Raw genomic sequence first — 19,018 nt, 5'->3', positions numbered from 1 at the left:
TAAAAAAATACAAACTTTTTAATTGTTAATAGCAAGATAAAAGTACACATATTAGTATTTAATTTAAAATATTTGTTAATTTCTATAAACTAAATAGCAATTTACAGTATAAACATTAATACGACGGAAAATGAAAAAAAAAGTATGTTCCTGTGTTCTTTATTTTATGACTCATCCTTTCTTAGTTTTCATTATTCTTGATGCATGAATTTTGAAACAATTTACAAATTCAAACGACACTATCCGGAGAATATTCACTTGTTAAAGTATTAATTAAATATAGAGAGCAAACAATGCAATACAATTTAGAGATTAGCAATTCTTAAAGTATTTTTTGAGAAGCACAAGAAAATATAATATTGTAAACACATTATAACCAATCACAACATTTTAAGTTAAACTATCTTCAAAATATAAAAGCAGATGAGACAAACGCGTAGTTCATTTTCTGATTTGCTCTTATTTTTGTATGAAAATTTTCAACAACTTACATTAAGAAGAGGAAATACTTCATAAACAAATTAAATAGATTAAAATATTACTAAATTGTCAAATTGAAAAAGTAAATCTGCACACATAGATAAAAAAACCTTTTCTCAAAAATATCTTTCAAACTGTTGGGGTCGTTGCTCCGGATCTATCCTGCTGTGGGGGATTGACCAACTATGAATAGATCTTACTTATGCACAACGAAGGTTTTAGGCAACTCGCTGGTTTCGAGACGAGGTTAGCAGAATTCTAAAACTACGGAACCAACTGATTTCACACCGGGAAAACAAGATCAAGATCAACGACCCCAACAAAAAAATAGACATACATAGGCCCCTTTCTTAATAAGTTCTATCTTTGCTTCGCAAAATATTCATCTTCTTCGCTTTTTTTTTTAAAAAAAAAAACATATTAGTTATGATCTCAAAATTTTGTGAGAATAACTATCAACTCAAAAAATTAAAACAAAGGTATTTCAATTTAAAGCTTATTGTGCATTTAGCTTGTTCGAAAAAAGAAAAAATAATTAAAGAATAGAATTCTAAAATATATATCTTAGCGTATATATTTTTCGCTCCATTAATCTTGACGTATTCAACTTACTAATGTAAAATACAAATTCAATGCCTAATAGAATGAGATCATTCGAATTTGAAAAATAACTATTTGAACAATTCAACTTTTTTTCATTGGAACTAAATTTTGAAACTTTAAATATGACAAAATTAAGTTTGAATTTTTTTCTCAATCAATCAACTTTGAATTATCAACCTCGTGATCGAACAACATATTTTTTTAACATAAAATAATGACAAAAATACAATACCAAAAAATCGAAATGAGTACATATAATATGTATATTGAATAAATAAAGTTGTCTAAAATATCTAAATAATAATATCTACACAGATAACCAAAGCGATACATTTGACATACTCATAAGTCATGATTAATGGTTTAATACCAAAAAATCGAAATGAGCACATATAATATGTATATTGAATAAATAAAGTTGTCTAAAATATCTTAATAATAATATCTACACAGATAATTGAAGCGATACATTTGGCATACTCATAAGTCATGATTAATGGTTTAATAAGCAGGCCATATGCTCTTTTTGAAACATACAAGAAACCCTATCAAATATCTTCAAGACTTCAATAATCGTAGTTACCTTGCTCCTCTATAATTCATTTCATTTTCAAGACTTCAATAATCGTAGTTACCTTGTTCCTCTATAATTCATTTCATTTTATGTCACTTTAATAACGTCATCCACTATTTCTAAATATGCCACAAATTCACTACTGCAAAAATTATAAACTGTGATTGAATCTTATCATTGCCAAACATAAATATTATTAATCTGGGAAATGAAAAGTTCAATATTTCCTACCTTCAACTTTGCAACATTAGTGAGTAGTATATTCATTATTTTGCAACACAGTATTGCTTGTAGACAATTTCTCTTAGTACTCCCTGCACAATCGGTAAAAGGAAAAAGTCTTACTATTGTGTACTTTTTGTTATGTATGGATGTATCTATCCAAGTGGTACCCACCCACTTGGATAGTTGGGCAAGTTGGGCAAGTTAGGCAAGAAAATTGACTCCTTGTAATGCCTATATAATATGCACATTCTGTGCAAATGAACGAGTGAATACATACAGAAAAACACGCACAACTCCTCTCTTTTCCTCTTTCCCTCATTATCTCTCTTGTTATTATTTTCTCCTTCTTAAATTATTAATCTAGTCTATTTTACAACACTTTTAAAATTTTTCCGTATCAAAAAATTTGGGATAACATGGACAAACAACAAAAAAAAACTAATGATTTTGTATAGCTTCAACAAAGCTTTTTTACATTTTCAAGTTTGGATGAAAAATGATTCACAATTAGTTAGCTTCTATATAGGGAAAAAAAATTATAGTGGAAGTAGTTCAGCGAGTTTTTGGCCAAAATCATTCTTAAACTATACTCCAGACATAGATTATATCCTTAAAATATTATTCTTAGCAGAAAACATCCTCCAAGTATTTAAAATTTAACAATTTTCATCCTTCTGCTAGGATTTTTAAGAAAACTAACAGATCCTACAAAAATCAAGTCTCCCATTTGTATTTATTATTCTAAAATACGCCAAAAATATTGTCGTGAACTTTTTGGGCAATTGAGTTTAGCATTATGCAAAAAAAATTAATTCACAATTTTTTTCATTTATTTTTCATGTGGTTTAATATGAAAAAATTACCGATTGAAATATGTTTCTTCTCAATTGAATCTGCCTAAGCGGTGTTTATAGGAGACTTCCACTTCTAATAATGGAGAATGAAACTCAAATGCGAGAAATAAACAGAATTTTGATTAAAAACTTGAATATCAAACATAAATAGAATTTTGATCACCTTAATATCAGATTGCACAAAAAAATTATTGATCTAACTACAATTTAACTTTTAAAAAGGTGAAGATAATTAAGCTTCGACTTCTGTTGGTAAAAGAGAAGAAGAGCAGATCATGTATATTCACTTTCCTAACACTTTTTGTTTCAGCAAACAATGGTGTCCATGATTTTTAATATTTTTTTTCAGGAGCTTTTTATAGAAGCTAACGAATTATGCAGAAAAACTTTTTGTTCATAGGAATTGCACATATTTTTGTAGTATCCGTTAATAGTTTGGCAATATCTAACTGAATGATGAAAATTGCTAACTTTCAAATACTTGAAAGATATTTTTTGTCAAAAAATATATTTTAAGAATGTAATTTAAATTTGAGATATAATTTAAGGATGTTTTTCACTAAAAACTCTAGTTCAGCGGTCATAAGAAGAAAGGGTGTAATTAATAGAATCAAGAGACCTAATTAATAGAATTAAGAGAGCGAGTTTTTGACTTTTTATCATAAAATAAATAATTAAATAAAAAAATAATCAAAAAAAGAGAAAAAAGATAAATATGAATAAAGGTCATACTTAAAGAGGTGCCATATCACATTGTCTATGTTCCTTTTATATATATATATATATATATATATATATATATATATATATATATATATATAGAGAGAGAGAGAGAGAGAGAGAGAGAGAGGGAGATTGCTCATATGATAGAACAGAATTTTATTCGTCAATAATGATAACAAATTTTGTGAAATTTCAACGAACTCAACAAACGAAGTAGATCAATGATGTCACGACCTAGCCCCGTGGGCCGTGACTAGTGTCCGAATTGGACACTCGTATACACACTTATTACCTATAGTCAATCGGCAGTTAAATATGATATAGGATTTATATGGGCAGCACGTCGTCTCAAACTATCACTTATATATATATCAAAATCACCTGTTTCTTGGAGAGTCTTAATTGTCAAAAATAAGATAACATAATACGTAAGCCGACAAGGCTTTCACTCCGAATGTAAACGTCCAAAAACATAAGCCATACTAGTACACCAGACAACATCTACATACAACCCACTCATGTGTCTACAGACCTCTAAGAGGATTAACAATAGCATATGACGGGACAGGGCCCCACCGTACCCCTAAATACACAAATATATACATTATAAGGATTAGTACCAAAAGTTTAGGCTCCGAGACAATGGAGCACTTCAAACCCGTTGAGTAGAATCCTAAGCTGGCGGCTCTCCAAAATGAGTATATGTACCTACGGGCACGAAACGCAGCCCCCCAAAAAAGGGGGTCAGTACGAAATATGTACCGAGTATATAAAGTATAAAATATCGTAAAGGAGATCACATCTGAAATAAAGATTCAGGAGTCAAGTATCATAATCAATAAATCACTATACCTGTGTCTTATAAAATGAAGACATGCATATCATCATCATATATCGTACCTGGCCCGTTATGGGACTCGGTGTCACAATTATATCAATATATCGTCATATGTATATATATACCATACCCGGCCCTCTAGCAAGGGACTCGGTGAATAGAGTAGTGTACACTGATACCGTACCCGACCCATTATGGGACTCGGTGCCATAATCATATCGTCATATCATCATAATATCATATTATCATATCACGTACCCGACCCTCTAGTAAGGAACTCGGTGAATAATGTAGTGGAATCCATACATGATAACATACCCGGCCTATTGTAGGACTCGGTGAATAATACCATAACAATATGCACGAATAAGGTATCATTAGCAACCTTGTGAAATTTGATCATTATCGGAGACTTAATAGAATAAGCAAAACAGTTCATCATTTGAAAACCAAGACAATAGTCATTATGAATCACACCAATTATGGATTATACTAAAATATAAATTATACCACAACATGAGTTATACCAACTAGGATGGATGGAATCATACACATGAGTCAAGACATAACAATATAAATTTTGAAAATCAAGAACGGTAGCCATCCGAGTATATCTACGAATAAGAGTTTCTTTGGAATTTAAGCATACGTCATTCGTTCGTTTCATATGGATCATGCAAAAAGAAGAAAATGTTAACTTTACATACCTTTAGCGTTTATACGTATATGCTGTCCAATATTGTCTCAACCTATATTAAAACGTTAAGCACTATGGTTAAGCTATGGACAAGAATAAAACGTAGTCTATCGTTAGTAGGTTATTTCTAAAAAAAATTGGACAACACCTCCCCTATACCGCTCACTTTTTCCACTTTCAAACCAGCCATATAATCATCAAGAAACATCAACAATCCAAAATATTGACACAAAATAAGATTTATTATTGACAATAAACCTAGAATGTTTCCACCCGACTCATGTTACTAAAGCAGTAAATTCGGAAAGCCGAGTACCTCAAGTTGTATCTAAATTTTGAAAATGAAAACGGCAAAACTGGACTTTATGACCTTCATGAAACATTTAGATCTCTGTCTTAAGTTTCCAATGCAAAAGAAATCCACTCAAAACTCATTTTCTACAAAGAGATATCATCAAAACACTAACAGGTATACATGAGGGATTTTTGCAATCCAGAATCTGGACAGAATTTGTCTTATGATTCATCCTTATTTTTTGATATAATATCAGCAGATATAGACTACAATATAAACATAAGAGTTGTAGGTACGTGTATTATCTTTCCAAAACATGTTTAATATCTAAAATTGAAGGTCTACACAATGAGATATTCCAGAATTACTACCAGCTACTCAATTCCAAAAACGGGTTTGAACATTCACAATCTTCATACACCTTTTTCCTCCAAATTCAAGAACAACAACTCATCAACAACATCAAAACAATATCAACCATTATTATACATCATCACTAAGCTAATTTCATCTATTTAAGCTACCTAAAACAACCCTTTAACCCATAAATCTCAACAAATCACCAAACTAGTTTATAACACTATTTTCTCCGTTCTAATCCGTTAAAACTCTAACTAAACTTGTTAACAATGAAAATGAGACTTTAATATTATCTTAAATTTGCTGCACCACATAAAATCTTCTCCTTATTGGATGATATCTAGCTCAAATTGAAGCCAATGCGACGTACAACAATTTTCTCTTCAAAAGCTTTGAGATTCGGGGCTTTAATTGTGGTAGATGTTGGTGTTTCTCTCTAGCTTTCTCTTCTCTTACTCTCTCTGGAAATTTCCAGATATTTCTTGGTCTAAAGTATGAAGAAAGAGATAAAAATTAGATTAATTTCATGGGTATTGGGCCTGACCCGAATTAGAATTGAGTTGGGCCGAATTCACTATTTAGTTTGGCCTGTCAGACTTAAAACGTCTATATCTTATTACTCCGATATCACATTTTGTCCCACGACCTATGGTTGGAAAGATATTTTAATTGCCTACAACTTTCATTTTGAGAGCTTTCCCAAATTCCCAAATTCTAAAGAGGTTATGGCCTCCCAAAGTTGGCTTACCCGAAACGTGACTTTAAGAAAAAAAAACATTTGATGGCTTCTACTTTGATTTGGCTCAAGGGTCCTTCTTGAGATGTATTTTACTTCACATAAATTATTCAAATAACTTGACATCTATAACAAATCATGTCCTTTTAAAATTTAAAATTAAAAGTCCTTGAATTTATAACCGTTAGCTTACGAATAATCCAGATGCAAAAATATAGAATGTAACAAATGATCATACAAATTTGCTCCAAAATAAATAAACAAATATATATACACACACAAAAAAAATCAGATTATGAATCTGAGCAAAGCGACAATAATGACGTGAGGAGAAATTCTCTTTATCAACTTTTAAAAATTTAAAATACGTATTTTTATATATAAGCATAAAAAATTCCCTTTTTATATTCAATGAAAGACGAATAAATTTTGTTCAACTTTCATTTCCCTCCATTTTATTCACGTACCTTAATCTAAAACCCAATATAAGCTTATATGAAGGCATGTGTCAAAATACTTCAAAGTTAACTAAGAGAGAATGAATAAAATTTTGTACATTTTCTTAAGCGCTTATTATGGGAACGTGTGATAAAAGCAATGCAATTAATTAAATACTCACACTTCAAAAATTATTTTTTACACGTATTATCAAGCGCTCTATTACGTTAATAAAATTAATTAGCCATTTAAAATATGTTACATAATTTTATTTTACATATTCAACTTCAATAAATTATAAAATTTCACACATATTCGAATTAAGGAGTGATGTTTATATTTGAAGAAAATTGACATCTTTTAAATAATAATTAATTTAACCACATAATAGGTCACGATTAAGATCATGCATATAAGTTTTTTTCAAAATTCTAGTTAAAAGTATCTAATAATAACTCTTATAATATATTGAGATGTTCAATAAACATTAATTCTAGTATCTAAATAAATTATATTGCAAGTTTAATTGACTATTAATATTATTCCACCTTTCAAAAACATAATATTCACCATAGTGACTAAAAGTTTTTAAATATAAAAAATAATTAAATCTTTCACAAAAAGTAGAATAAATTGTTTGAAAATGCTAAAATTCTGAAATTATTTTATTATCGTCTTAGTCGTGAGAAGCGTGTTATAACACGTTACAAAAGTTAAGATGTCCTACTCAAAAGACTACATCCAGAACCTTCCCACTAATTAATTAATTCAATAACAGCTGTCCATGTATTTGCGGTACCTATTCCTCGTCAAGCCCTTTACCGCCTCTTATGGTTAGCTCATCTCTACCGTTAAATATCTTATCCTAAATAAATCTGAGCCGTCCAATCCTTCAAAATTCTCAATAAATTACGACCTTCCTTCGTTCATTCATGCATACCTTTTCCTTCTACATCCAACTTCCTCCTTTCTCCAGATCTCTTCTATGTAGTTTATCTTCTTCAATTTTCATATTCAGATCTGTGTAGATCGTTCATCGATCTACGTTTTGAATATGGATTTGCCATGTATCTGCAACGGATCGGTGATTTACCAATCGAACATGCTAACGGTTCGATATCCGTCGACTGTGGCCGCCGGTTGACGAAGAGATGGTAGATCTGATGCTTTCGTGCTGGTTAGATGGAGATGAACCTCAGATCTGTGGAGGTTGGAGCAATGGTTTCATAATACAAGGCGTTGACCTCGTGAGGATTCCATCGTTGTGTGCAGGAGCTTTATCGGTGAGGTAAATATGCTTGTTGTGTTTTGTTTGCTTGGAGAAGATGAATTAAGCTAGTTTATGTTTTCTACCGCATGCTAAACCTTTTTATATTTGCAGATCTGAATAGAGATTGAAGGACTATTCAATCGGTGTGTCGGATCAATCGTTTAGACTGGTTATCATCGATCGAGGTTGAAATCATCTTGCGTGATGGTGTATCTAAGGTTATAATAGTTTAATTTGATGTCTATAATTATTTGAATGTTTCATTTGCGTTAGTTTTTATTTATGCATGCATATGTACGAGAGGATGAAATATTGAGAGACGTTGTGTGAGGCATGAGAGGAAAAAAGAGAGGTATTTATTGTTCATGTTACCCGGCCTTTGCCATGTTGGGTGCGCTCGCATGGCAGGTCAAAAGTACCTAATAAAAGTATTTTTTTGGTGTTTGAGAGGAGAGGTACGGGGTTTTGCCCGGATCTCCTCTCTTGTGTGTCGTCCTTTTTATTTTCATGCTCTTTCCTTGCTCCCGCGTCCAACAATCTTGCATCGATCCGGTGGTTACTGTTTTATCCAAAGACAAGTAACTCATGTTGATTTGCTTAGCACGGCCATGGACAAGCAACGTTTCTACTGCAGCACTCTATTAGAGGTATCAATTCTTTTCGCAAAGTTTATTTGCAAATTCATCATAGAAGAGTTAGTTGCGTTAATTATCATTCACCTAAGACACTAATTAATACACAATATATTTCTGGAATTATTTTTACAAACCGAAAGGCTCTAAAAGATCACTTTTTATTTTATCACCACATACCTTTTTTTATGAAAGTAACTAAAAATTATTTGAAGTCTAACTTGGCAAGTGTCGATCTCAGTTGGCCTGCCTGAAATGAAAAAAGCATCATGAGTTGTTTTTTTAAAATTTACGCTGATTAATAGTTGATAGGACCTCTAATCCATGATTTTCAATATAATGTTTTTACTATGTCGTTTATGGAACTTTTGAAAATTAATTGATTAGCAAACAATGTCAATTTCAAGTATAAATTGGATTATTCAACTTGTTGGATGAATATGAGGAACAATTGATCAAGCGGTCTTATATCAAGAAGTATGGGGAATAACAACAATTAAACAGGCTTTACAAAAGCTGTAATTGTTGGGCATTGCAGAAGCTGCAAACTATGAATCTTCTTTTTCTTGTCCTTTGTGCAATGCACTCACTTGATTCTAGTATTTTCCTTCGTTTTTATTATCTAGCAATTTGCCCTTCATTGTTGATGATTTAATTGTTTTTAAGTGGGTTTTTTCATGAATATTAGCGGCACGTCTATGTTCTACCAGTTAGTGATGTAGTTGTTCCAATCCGTTGTATATTCTTTTTATTGCCCCTTATTGTAGCCCTTTGGGAGGTTACCTTTTTAGGCAGGTTTGTGATTTTGACTGTAAAAACTACTCGATGTACTGGTTAGATCTTGCGTTTATTCTTATTGGTGGATGCCTTCGCTGTATGAGAACTTGGAGTAGCATTGATGCTGGCTGAAGTCCTCATTTGTCCTTGTAAAAGTGCTGTATGTTCAGCCCTGTTGTACGCGAAGCTTTATTTTAACAAAGGTTGTCCAGAAATATTTTGAGCTGCTGCTGCTGTTGAAGTTGAAGATTTTGTACCTCATGGTTGTGCGTTTTATCTGTGCGTGGAAATCTCAACATACTCTGGCTGTGGTTTCACTGCTTTTGAGTTTATGTTCCTACTTTTGGGATACTCCAGTTTGTCCGTTGTTTGAAGCTTGTGTTTCAGCAAGATACAAAATGGGTGTTTAATCATAAGACGCAACATAGGTGCTGTTGTGTTTTTGACGATATGTTGACATATTCTTTGCCTTATTCTCTAGAGGAATTTCCAGAGCACTACTGTCCTCATTCCTGTATTGTGCTGTTATCTATTTTCCTATATATTTTGCTTTTCAAAAACCTTGTGGCAGATGGTTGATGTCTACTCAGGCTGTGTTTTGCCTTCTGCTAATCTTGAGGTAAACATTTGTCTTATCCAATCAAATATTTGTTCCATCTCCCCCAGTTTAGTTATATTTCATTGAGTTATAAGTTTTCTGCTCTTTATATTTGTATTTAATTGAATTTATTTCGTCTCTTGCAGTGCATGAATTAATCCGCTGGGAATGGAGTATGTAAAACATTTTTCTAATGTTATGGTCAATTAACAGTTTACAACTGGATGGTGCGTTTAATCTTCTACTGTTAAGATTTGTCGTTCGGCAGAGCTAATGGTCAGATGTTCGTTTTTTACTACAGATATCAATTATTGTTGAACCTTTGATTCAATAATTTTGCCTCCGCTTTGTACTTTTTCAGTTCCAAGAAAGTACTGTCATGTTACAATATTTTTTGCTACGAGGGATTATTTTCGTCGAGAGTAGCTTGAGGTTTGGTTCTCAGTCGGCTTGGTCATATATATATTAATATATCTATTAAATGTTGTTATTTATATAGTTATTTTAGATTGTTGTATCGGGTATTTTTGGCCTGTAGTAATTATTATCTAAATTGATTAATCCTCTCAACAGTGATTATTAATGAATTTAAACTAAAGATGGTGCTTTGATTTTACCACTAGACCAATGACCAATAATTTGCGTTAGTTTCTAATTCACATGTGATAATTAAGTGTAAGGCCCTTGTCGCATGATTTTTTAAAATTATTTATAGAGTAAGTATTTTCTTGTTCGGATGAATCCAAGAGCTCGGTATACGGTGGAGCGCTCGATGCTTGTTGTCGAGAGGTCGGTGGTTCGAATCCACCTGGATTCCTTATTTAGGTGGGCTATTGTAATTTGTCTTATCTTTTTATCGGTGCAATTAGCACGAAAGTTAATTAGTTAGTCTAATCATGTAAATTTAGTAGTAATTTGAGGGAGATGTTTTTGTGATATTAAATTAAATTCTTTATGTGATGGAATTGTAATTTTGCGGTCATCTGATAATCTACTGTACCATATTATCTTCACCATGACTAATAATTCCGGTGGTTGGTACTGACATTTTTATCTTTGATCTTTCTTACAGTTGGTATCTACTCGTAGGTAACACCAATTTTGTTTAATCGTGCAAGGTTAGCGACATTCTCAAACTTTCTATTACCGTAGAAATGTCTTTGGGACAAAGTACAGAGTATTGAGATGGAACTAAAAACCTATTAGTGTATTTGTTGCTGTGACATTAAATTTGATCTTTTTTTTCTCGATGGAGTTAAACCTTGGGGGATGTCTAGGGTCAAAAAAAGTATTTTAAGGAAGCAAGTTGAAAGATGTTTACATTCAAGAAAGTGTTGCTTGACCCTCTTTTTTTGTTTGTATTCGATAGATATATATAAAAACATGAAGACATCATTTGGGAGGTGGCAATGTAAATGATATGTGATGGAGGCTTAAGTGTGAAGAGTATACAATTAGAGCCTGTTTGGATTATTTTATGTTTTTAATTTTTTTTTGAGTGTTTAGCTGATGAATTTAAAGTTATTTTGTATTTAAAATAAGCTTAAAAAAATAATTAAATTTACTTAGTTTTTTTAAAGCAGTTTTTAAACTGAAAATAGCTAGACTATTTATAAGTAGCCCAAAATAAGTTACGTCAGACACTTAATAGCGAAGGGAACCAGTGCAATTTGTTTTCAGTTTTCTTTAGAAAAAATATTTTTATGATAAAAGTTTCTTTTAATTAATTATTTTCTAAAATATTTGATTAATCACACAAGAAAATTAAAGAATATTTTTCCTTTCAACTGAACAGAGTCGCACACCCTTAGGTACTGCTTTTGAACCAGTAATTCTAACTGTTCAATTTTAATTATAGTAGATATATGAATATTATTTTACAAACTATTTTAATTATAATGTATTTTTTATCTACAAAAAGCACGAAATTACACATTTTCATTTGCTTGTTGTACAATGAAGCAAAAAAACACGTGTCTAGTGCATACATTTCCAAAGTGATACGTTTTGTATCTAGTGCTACACGCTCCAATTCCATGGCCACTCACCGCCCCTTTTTGGTCCAGCGAAGCATATCTTATATATTTAATTTAATTTTAAGTTAGAAATATGAAATTATCGTGCTTTTAGTCGTGTGAAGCATGTTATCACACGTTACAAAATTTATGAAGTCCTAGTCAAAATAAAACACCTTCCGGCTTCCCCTTATTAATAAATTAAAGGAAAAATTACATAAAATAAATGAATTGTGAAATTATTTATTTAAATTAAATTAAATTTAAATTATTTATTTTTAATAGATTTATGGTTTAAACTATTTATTTTTCTATTCATTTTTTTTTTAATTTCGCGCATGTCATGCTGACTCCACTATTATTGCTCCTCTTTAATATCATCAAGTATAAGCAAACAAATTTTTCTTATCAAATAATTTTGCTGAAGTATTAAACATGTATTTTTGTCAGTATCCCTTTTATGTTTATTCTTTAATATCATTAGAGTATATTATATTTCGACAATATAAGTAATTTATTAAGCGGTTTCTTCTTGATACAATATTATACTCTATGATATCAAAAAGGAAAAGAGTGTGTTTTAGTTTATATTCTCGTATTAAATATGTGAAATAGTTAAAAATAAAATTTTTAAAAATAATAGATTATCCAACGATAAATAGTATAGCAATAATTATCCCTAAATTACAATATCTTTCAACTATCCAAGTATTTGCGTACCCTTTGCCGCCTCGAGAAACTTCTTTGCCGCCTTTTCCGATTAACTCATCTACCGTTAAATACCTATTCCTAAATTAATCTCAACCGTCCGATCCTCCCAAACCCTCAATAATTTACAATTTGATTTTTCCGTTTATTTCAATCACTAAAACCTCTTCGCCTTTTGAGCCAATCAATTTTGTGTCTACCTTTTGAATATGGATTTGATGTGCTTCTGTAACAGCTCGTCGATTGGCCGGACAAACGGTGTAGCTGTTTGTTCTCCGTCAATGGTGGCTGCCGGTAGACACAGATGTATATCTGAATCTTTTGTCAGAGATTCGTCAATGTGGACTAATTACTTGATATCGTTAGGTCTGAGATCTTATTGGTTGTTGTAATAGCAAGTTATCTTTTGTTGAAGACTGAAAACTGGCTAATCCTTTCAACATGTTGCAGATCCGAATTGAGCTGATCTTCGGATGCTGTTGCAATTCCAGCTGCGAAGGGAGTGAAACAGCGAGCCTGATGGTGCATCTAAGGTTATAATTGTTAAATTTAATGTCTATTTATTTGAATGGTTCATGTACATTAGTAGTTTTTATTTATGCATGCATATGTATGAGAGGATGAAAGGTTGAGTGACGTTGTGTGAGATATTTACTGTTTACGTTGCCCGGCCTTTGCCATGTTGGGTGAGCTCGCGTGGCAGGTCACAAGTACCTAATAAAAGTATTGATTTTGGTGTCTCAGGGGAGATGGCACGGGGTTTTGCCCGGCTTTCCTCTCTTTGTGCGTTTGTGTCCTCTTTATTTTTGCTGCACTTTCCGTGTTCCAACTTTGCAACGATTCCGTGGTTACTTGTTCTCGAATTGGTCTTATTTATTTCTGAACTGTGTCATCCTGAAAGACAAATTCAAGGACAAGTAAATCGTGTTAATTTGCTAATTATGGGGATGGACAATCAACGTTCTACTGCAGCACTCCATTAGAGGTACGATCATCAATTCTCTTTGGTATAGTTAACTAGTTGCATCATTATTTTCATACCAGCTAGCTATTTGGACTACATGGCTTACTTAAATTCACTCCACGAGTGCTTATCAATCTTAAGATACTTAAAAGTTCACTCCACAGTTGTTTATCAATCTTAAAATTTTCTAAGTGGGCAGTTCTCGTGTACTTTAAAAAGTATGAATAGCTTGACTTAATGAATAACTTGCACTTAACCTCCATCACTTTCACCACTAGATGTAAGTTGCTTCAATCAGAGGCTGGCCAGGATTTTGTTTATGGGTTCTGGATTACAGTTTTCTTCTGACTGGGTTCTGATTAGAATACTTGATCGTTGAGTTTTTATGTAAGGTGTCCATAAACTGGTACAAGGACCTCAAAGTTTCTTGAAATAGAAAAACTAGTAATGAAATATGCATTGCAAAAACTAGTAATGAAACATGCACTGGGCTCTCATATACTGGCAATTAGACCAACTATTAATTGCATTTATTCATTTCGCAGCAAATCACTTTGCATTAATAACCAGTCTCAAATTACTAAGCTCAACACATCCAGATAATTAGCTTTTAATTGGTTGATTTAGCTATGAGAGATGAGCATGATAGAAATCTAATTAGCTGGTCTCTAATGAAGAGCCGAGGTAGGAAACAATGGTCATTCATTACAACCGCTTGTGGTAAATTTTGATTTTTGCATTAATTGAACTTTGACTTTACTTGGCAAATATTAGTTATTTTCTGTTTCAAGACTTGCTCTTGCTTAGCTAGTAATGTACTTCTGTACAAGTTCTGTGGGAGCTCGTCTGCCTGTGTTGTAATTGTATCAAACTTCAAACGATATTATTGTTATGGTGCTTTTGTTGTCGTCCTTGTGAGGGTATTCTTTGTAAGGTAGGTTAGGAAATTTGGCCTTAAAAACAGCTCAGTGTCTCTAGATCAAATTGAAGCTTATCAAATTATGGTTAATGGCCTGGTCATGTGGCCTGAGATTTCCAGTAAATTTTTGATTTATCTGCTCCTGGTGAACTGCCGCTCTTCCTACTTGCTGAACATAAAGCACTTTTTTCTCTGAATGTATCAAGAAATGCCTACTGTGTCAAGAAATGTTCGAGCTGTTCCTGCTGCTGTATTTGCAGTTGAAGATTTGATCTCTCATGCTGTATAGCACATGCAAGAAATCTTATATGCTGCTGCTCTTGTTTGTTTGAAGCAGTTGGTTCTGTTGTATCTGGTGCTGTCTAAGACCAGAAATTTTAGCAGTGGTTGGTTTTACATTCTGCTGCATCCTGGATATGCCATGTCGGTCTGTGGTCCCATGGAATCCTCAGAAGTGTGTTGTTGATTGAGCTCCATAGTCATCCAGAGCGTCAATCTATTACAAGCCTTTTGCTAATTTCTGAGTGGAACAGTCGAGCAGGGATGTGAGTCTCTCCTAGATGAGTGGTTCGACCATGTGTCACGGTTGACTGTAGCTCTCTTGAAAGATTGTTCATCTACTTTTTCATACTGAGGTAATCCAGTTATCTAGTTATGTCTACAGTTTTGCAAATTTTTGCCCGTTTTCTTTGATACAGTAAATTTTTTGGTTTCCTTTATGCATTTTTGTTGTATATGCAGTTTATTTCCATTTTACAACCCTTGAGTCTGCACTTTATTTATATACATGTGACTTACTGTTATGAACGGGCCTGGACCAGTATGGGCAAAGCAGCCCAACACCGAGTTAAGAGACTTATGTTTGGGATCCGGGTTGATAAATACAACTTGTGATAGCAAATTAGACATGCATATTGAAGAAAAAATGTCTGTCCTCTCTTTCTTCTTCTAGAGTCTAAGCTTCTCATCTCCATCTCAGTTACTTTGCTATTGCAATATTTCCATTGTAATTCAGTAGTTTGAGCATCGTTAGTTATGAATCTAAAGTTGTACTCACATACCAACTCTCTTATTAATATAGTTAAGAATTTGGGTTTGTTACACTTACAATCTGCGCGATCATACTTACGCTAATTTTTGTGTAATTAGTTTTTGTGGCAGATGGTGTTGAGCAGATTTGACAGAGTTTTGTGCCAGTGCTGCCTTTCAGGGGATGAAGTTTTGGCCTCTATGCAAACTCTGAATTCCTAATGTTTATGTGAATGTTAACAAGTTCCTCTCTTATTCTCATACAATCCCGAATGTTTAGGTGTTTCTTCATTAGACAGGCAGACTTTTTGCCAGCAGGGGTTGTGTTAATTTTTCTGGTGTCCTGATGTCTACCGAGTCATGGCGGTGTATTTTTCATTATAGTATTAGTACTGGTCGCATGATGGTTATTATTATTGGTGAGCTTCTTAAATTTTCCTTTAATTGGATGATGTCAAATTCGAGATCATTGTTAATTTAGCCAGTCTTGGGGATAATTTGGGTTTGAATTGGCTATGTTCATTAGAACTCACATGATGGGAACTTCTATTTTGAAATGTTGTATAATGGTATGAGGGTAGTATAATTATATTTTTCTGTAGGAAGATTCATTTTTTCCAGAGCTAATAGGTTCCAGTCATTATCCTCTTTTAGATTGCTTTTTGGAATTGCAGCGGGTTATTGTTTGGTGTTGAATATTGTTGTTATTGTCGATTACATGATTTTGATGCGTTGCTTTTTACCAACCATTAAGAAATTAGTGGTAATGCTTGTTTCTGATTGACCGCCAGGAAAAATAAGGTAAGTAATATTCCATTGGTCCATCCTCTGTGTTGTGTTACTTGTGTTGAATGTTTTTACCTTTTTCAAAAGAAATTGGCACCTTGTTATTCTTTCAACTTCTAATTGATTTTTAGTGTCATGATATGTTGTTAATCACTGCCTTAATGAAACGGTATTTGTATCCTATGTTGTTCGACCTCTTGAAAATGCCTGCCATATTTGGGATTCCTCAAAACTGTGCATCTTTCGGAGGATCCGAAACATACTTTGGGATATTATATATAGTTTGTGCCTGATGGATCCAAGAGCTCGGCTTTGTATGAGCGCTCGATGCTATTGCATTTGCGAGGACGGTGGTTCGAATCCACCTGGATCCCTAATCTAGTATATTGTATTTCATATCCTCCTTTACAGTGTTTTGTCAAATTGTACATTTCAGAAGTAAAGTCGTCCGATACAAATACCATTAGATTCTTTATCTTTATGTCTGTGTTGTTATGAAGTGTCCTTAAACTATCTGATTTTTTAGCAATTCAAAGGAGGCATGACCTTAGTGATATATGAAGCCACATGATTAAGGACCTTGTGGTACACCAATTTGGAAGTAGCATTCAGCCATTGATGTTTCGAAATCAGTTGAGCAAAAACACCAACGCCATGCACAGCAGATTCTAAGCTTGTGTTCATATTATGTGCTTTGCGGTTGCGTTGCTTGGAGCAGAAAGTATTAATAACAAGACGAAGGGAGGCCATGTTTTAGCAACATGTGTAGTTAGTGCCTCTTCTCAAGAGACATGTCCGGACAAAAAGCATGTGATGTTATGCATAATGTGTGGCTCATGTTTACGTTCTTTTCATTTTTTCACGGCATCACATGTTGACAACTCGACGGTATGTGTATATTAAAATTAGTGAGAGTGAATGATGTAATATATTGTCAATGAGTTCAATTAATTCGATATTTTGATACCGAGTATTGGTAACTACGTACCAAAGATTATTTGAATTGCAAGTAAGGTTTGTATCTATAATTTCATAGTATAATGAATTGATGATAAGAACTTGAAGGTTGAAATTTCATGGGTGGTCATTCAAGTTCAAATTCATTATAAAAAATTGTTATTCTATTTTTTAAAACATAAATATCATAATTTATGTTTATTATTTTTTTCAAGTCAAAAATAAAATGCCCTCTTTTCCTTCTAGAGGCATTGGATTTTATCGTATTTTAATCAAAATTTCCTTTTTCTGTAAAACACTCTGTCGCTCAAGTGATTGAGCTAGGGAAGTGCATTTTTCCAATTTGATTTTTGCGTTCTTGAATTGTAAGTCAGATTTAAATGTTGCATCGATGACAATTCATTTTTAGCTTATTGGTTTGTCACAAATGATTTCTTTGTAATTCCAATTATTCTCTTTGCAACATCGCGATATTTTAGTTATAAAGATAAAATAAATGTAATAAATATTCATGTATTGAGCGGCCTTATCGGTGCAACTTAACAACCTGCCCAGCCGCAATTATCTTTGGTTTCGCATAAATCTCAATACTTAAACGGCAATTGTTTAAATATTTTATTAGTGTTTGTTTTTTACTAATTAATATTGTTTTATTTGTAGGGTTCCACATCAACCACATTAGATATGTGGAACAATAATGTCAGAATTAACAACAAAGATTTTTTATTTAATCTTTGAGAAATGAGAGAGGGTCCAGAAGATTCTTCCATTAAATGGAAATTTCCATCGGTAGACTATATACATAAAAATGTATCGTCTACTTAACTTATATTCTTTATGGAGAAATAAAGAATAGCAGTCAAACTGCAGTTGTGTAAATATATATGGAGAATAATATAAAGGACAATGTCTTAACAGTTGGATCATTCCTCACGTTTATATTCAATGTCTTGTGGCCCAACTTTCTTGTGAAAAAACGACTTCTTGCCTCTTCATCATGTCCTAGTTTGTGGTTAAGATTTGTTAACAACAAACATCAAGGTTATAATTGTTAGCAATTTTGTTCTAGCTTGTTCTTCTATACAAGGGAAATCTTAGACATTCTTGATAATGAACTACTTATGGCTAAACCTGAGAGAGGTTATACCTCAATAATGTCAATGGTCTAAATCCAAACTTCAATAAGAGAGATCTTCATTTTGTTTTTGATGAAAAAAATATTTTATAAAAAGAAACAAGTGATAATTTAATATGAAATACGCAAAAATTTGATAGAGATATATTTTCTTTTTCTTTTTTTTTTAAAAAAAGAAACTTATAACACTGTTAATATTCTAAAAAGAATGACATCCTTCAAACTTAAAGGCCTAAGGCACTTGTTTTTCTTATTTATCTCTAAAGTCGCCCCTAGGTTAAATCTAACTCAAGAATATATAATTGAGCTATTAAATGAAGGTGCCGCTTTTCATTTTTAGCTTTTCTTTACAGTAACTGATCCACAATGCTAGCTACCGATTTAGCAGAACCCAGTAATTTTAGC

The 19,018-nt window shown here is 32.5% G+C and overlaps 1 long non-coding RNA gene across 5 annotated transcripts; it reads left to right on the top strand.

The window, feature by feature from the left end:
* Positions 1-7,747: 7,747 nt before the first annotated feature.
* On the top strand, positions 7,748-15,882 carry LOC129902616 (uncharacterized). 5 transcript variants are annotated; one of them, XR_008770122.1, is made up of 7 exons: positions 7,749-8,111; positions 8,205-10,121; positions 10,247-11,218; positions 13,059-13,189; positions 13,274-13,808; positions 15,044-15,341; positions 15,856-15,870. It is a non-coding gene; the product is annotated as an uncharacterized LOC129902616 (long non-coding RNA). The 5 variants fall into 5 exon arrangements; XR_008770124.1 differs by having other exon boundaries at positions 7,748-8,111; positions 13,274-15,341; positions 15,868-15,882; XR_008770125.1 differs by having other exon boundaries at positions 7,748-8,106; positions 13,274-15,341.
* The last annotated feature ends 3,136 nt before the right edge of the window (positions 15,883-19,018 follow it).

Source organism: Solanum dulcamara, chromosome 9, assembly GCF_947179165.1.
Source record: "Solanum dulcamara chromosome 9, daSolDulc1.2, whole genome shotgun sequence".
NCBI classification, from domain to species: domain Eukaryota; kingdom Viridiplantae; phylum Streptophyta; class Magnoliopsida; order Solanales; family Solanaceae; genus Solanum; species Solanum dulcamara.
This window is presented reverse-complemented; position numbering and strand designations above follow the sequence as displayed.